Source organism: Bidens hawaiensis, unplaced genomic scaffold (genome assembly GCF_021521415.1).
Source record: "Bidens hawaiensis isolate Kalapana, Puna unplaced genomic scaffold, B.hawaiensis_p1.1 tig00419426_1, whole genome shotgun sequence".
Lineage (NCBI taxonomy): Eukaryota > Viridiplantae > Streptophyta > Magnoliopsida > Asterales > Asteraceae > Bidens > Bidens hawaiensis.
The window spans coordinates 538,749-543,331 of record NW_027504856.1 but is presented as its reverse complement, the minus strand read 5'-3'; positions in this window follow the sequence as shown (position 1 = coordinate 543,331).

The window sequence follows — 4,583 nt, the reverse complement described above, 5'->3', positions numbered from 1 at the left end:
TTTACGCTTACGCTTCTGTTCATAAGTTAACTCGGCTTGTGGTCCTGGACCACCATCACCACCATCATCTCCACCATTATCACCATCACCACCTTCACGTTCTGAATCTGAATCGTCATGAGCCCAACGATCATTAGGTGGCGCGACATAATCAATATTTGCTAGATGACCAATCAAACGTTTAAACCTTGGTTGATCTGCCAAACTCTGACCTCTGTATGATCTCAAACGTCGCATCGTCTCTTCATTCATATGATCGAGCTTCATCACGTCTACTTGATCTTTTTCCAAGTCAGACACCTGATCATTTATCATCATTTGCAAAAATCTGGGATACATTAAGAACTTATGTCTGCTGGTGTTGTTTTCTTTCAAATGATAATAAATCAATTCGGAGAAATTGAATGGTTTATTAAGAACAAGAGCAACAAACGCAGATTGAAGCATCGCTCGGCACTCGTCAAATCCACCCTTACGTCCACCGAGACAATGAATCAATACGTGAAGCAAATACTTGTATTGTTCACACAAGTTCGCTTTGTTGTACATAGATCTGCCCAAATCACCATTATACTTTACGCGACCAAATAACCCTCTGATCAATGTTCGATCGAACTCGATCAATGCTCGATCGAACTCACATCTGTCATCAACTGTGTCATTAAATCCCAGTGAGTCTCTGATCACGCCAATATCAATCACCACTCGTTTGTCCTGAATAACCGCTTCTATATGATTATATTCTTCATTGAACGTAGCAGTATTCCAAAACTTTTGTATTATCTTCTGATAAACAACTGTACGGGTAGAAATGGCCTTGTAGATTCTTGAACGGATGAGAAAACTTATCATACCCCCAAAGATAGGAGTATCTTTAAAGTTTGGCTCTAAAAACGCACAAATGTTGTGGCTTTTATTCCAAGACAGTGCCATATCTGTTTAGAACAAATATACATTAGTAAAATATTCCAAAATAATCAAACTGTTTAACAAATGATAATCACATTCGTTAAAAACTGTAAACGAATGGGACATGCGTTATACATGAAAAGGTTCATTCGTTATATATAACGAATTATCCTTAATCGTTAACCTATTCGTTACAAGTAACGAATCAAATTTAACGAATCACTCTGATTCGTTATATTTTAACGAATCCAATCTGATTCGTAATGACTTTAAACAAGTCATTCGTTACTTTAACGAATCATACAGTCATTCGTTAACTGTTCTTAACGAATCAAGCTACATTCGTTATAAAGATAACGAATCATGCTTCATTTGTTATAAAACTAACGAATCATTCAAGAGTGTCTGGTTGACTAAACTGAGAGTCAAAATACAAACAAGTTTGACTATTTATAGTCAAAATCGTCGTGTTCATGTTAGAATCTGTTGAAATTCCAAACAATCTGTACAATTAACTATTAGTTTGTGTTCAAAAACCAAATGCATGTAAGAATTCATCCATTATCGATTCAAAGTAAACTCATATATGAAGATTATCGATTTTAACTATTCAATTAAGTTTCACATATGTAATGAATCATTTTAACACTTAAACCACCGATGGATCTTCGTGAAACATATATGATGAGTATCGTATTTACCTGCTGATCACAAAATAGCAATCAATCAGGCAAATATGAAAGTAATGGATTTTGAGAAAATTTTGGCAGAGTTTAGTTTAGAGAAGACAATGTAATAGGAATTAGGCGAATAAACCGTCATTTGTCTAACCTTGGGATTATATCCAATAATTTCACGCGAATCGAAGTCATTCGTTCAAAATTTGAACTAACGAATGGCCTCATTCGTTAACTGTTGAATCTCATTCGTTAAAATTTTTAACGAATCTTCTCTCATTTGTTAAATTGTTAACGAATAATACATTAACCATTCTTATTAGTTAAATGTTTAAACGAATGTCTTCCATTCGTTATGCACAACGGAAGCGAATGTCTTTATAACGAATGAGAAACTCATTCGTTATGTTTAAATAACGAATGGCTTTACATTCGTTAAACATTTTAACGAATCACCATGTTCCTTAGCGAATGAGACAAAATTCTCATTTTAAGGAATTAAATAATCATTAAAACCAATTAGGATTTTAATCAATGAATTAAATAAAAAATTAATTCCAAGTTAGGTTTTAATTGCATACATCAAAATACCCGATCACCGTGGATCGGTAATACTTAACTTAAACGGATTTTTACGTTAAAAATATCAATTGTTACCAATTGTAAATACGTTAAACACGATTTAACTTAAACTTTTTCCGGGGTTGTAACTCTTTTGCCTTTTCTCAATGATTTAATTCGTAAGCTTGGCAAATCAAAACTAAAGCAGAAAGAATAGTAAAAAAAATCTTTTTGTATATTTTGAAAATTTTCAAGTAGCAAAGAACTAAACACAGTAAATGAAAAGCAGTACATATTTTTGTGAGTTGAGCAGGGAATCATATTGACTAATAACGTCCTAGACTACACTTCAATTTTGACATTATTATGCACGTAGTCCAAAGGTGATTGCAGATATAATTGTCCACTTTAAACTTTAGACAGATCCGTCCGTAACTTTACGATACTTTATAAGATTCAATTAAGCATAAATCTTATGTGGAACCCACCTGTCAGACACAGTTTCATATCTCTTATACAGTGAATTTCGCATGTACGTTTTTCAGTTTTCTTTTGAATTGATTATCTATGACTCGTACAAAAATAATAAAAAGAAAATAAAGCAGAAAGTTAAAATTTTCCCTTAAGATCGGTATTACTACACACAGATAAGGTTCCATTTTAACAAAAATAAAAAGATAAAAAAATAAGCAGAAGTTGCATAAAATCTTAACTCTAAATTCGGATAATCCCGTATTATCGCGTGGAGAAAGTCCAAGATTTTATACGAAACACCAAGAAAATAAAGCAGAATATCCAAATCTTAGCCCTCAGGTCGGATAATCTTATCGCATAGGAAATGATCCAAGATTTGAATAAAAATAAAGAAAAAATGAAGTTGAATTTCTTTGCAAAATTAAAGATAAAACAAAGCAGAATTTTCTTCAAAAATGAACGTATGCACACACAACAATCTTAAAACTTTTTGATACTTAATACAGATATTTACTATGCATCAAGATGTAACACCACAAGATTTGGCAAGCATTTAGGTTTATATCTTTTCAGCACTTATACGATCTATTAAGCCTATCATACACGTCATGCAATTGATCTTACGGCACTTTTTAGTCTACTTTATTCATGTGTTAGGTCCGCTAAGTCAATGTACTATCATTTTCCCTTTTTTCCTCAAAGCTCATTTTTAAGAAGCATTTTTCAATGTTTTTGGATTTTTCAATATTTGAATGTTTTTGGAGTTTATAGAATTTTTCTGTACAAACAAAAATTTTCAATTTTTTGTATTTTTCAATATTTGAATGTTTTTGGAGTTTATAGAATTTTTCTGTACAAACGAAAACACAATATTTTAGTATTTTTCTATTTTCTCCCCCTAAAAACAGTAAAATTTGAAATAACATAAAAAAAACATGATCTAACCAAGCTTTTGAATTTCTGTGAAAGATTTTAAACCGTTTATACCAAGCAAGTATTGAAAACGCGTTTTGTCAATAGCTTTGGTATAAAGGTCAGCCTTTTGAAAATCCGTATGAATTTTATCAATTGATATTAATTTCTTTTCATAGCAATCACGTATAAAGTGATAACGGATTTCAATATGTTTTGTTTTTGAATTTTGAATCGGATTTTTGGAGATAGAGATTGCAGCAGAATTATCAATAAAAATAGGAGTAGTAAGAAACTTCAAACCATAATCCCGCAAATGTTGCTGGATCCAGAGAACCTGTGAACAGCAACTCGAGACCGCCACATACTCCGCTTCGGCTGTTGAAGTTGAGACTGTTGTCTGCTTCTTACACTGCCAGGAAACAAGCTAGTTTCCTAAGAATTGACATCCCGTCGTTGTCGATTTGAAATTGATCTTGCACCCTCCATAGTCCGAATCAGTAAAGGCGGTGAGATCGAACTTATCGTCTTTGGAGTACCATAACCCGATGTCTGGAGTTCCCCTCAGATAATGTAAGATACGCCTTACTGCCGCCAGGTGAGTCACTCGGGGACTCGATTGATACCTAGCGCACAAACAGACAGCAAACATAATTTCCGGTCGAGAAGCAGTCAAATACATGAGTGATCCAATCATAGCTCGATATAGGGTGGATCTATGGTATCCTCCAATTCATCCGGTGATAAATTGTGACCCACGGGAAGAGGAGTAGAGGGAATTTTGCCATCGGATATCTTGAATCGGCTCAAGACATCGTTCACATATTTTGTTTGATGGATAAAGATCCCGGCGTCAGACTGGTGAACTTGCAAACCCAGAAAGAAACTCATTTCTCCCATCGAACTCATCTAGAATTTTGTCTGCATCGTTTTCTCAAATTCTTTGCATAAACTATCGTTTGTCGAACCAAAAATAATATCGTCCACGTAAATTTGGACAAGGAGCAGATCATCACCCATATTCTTGTAAAATAACGTACAATCCACAGT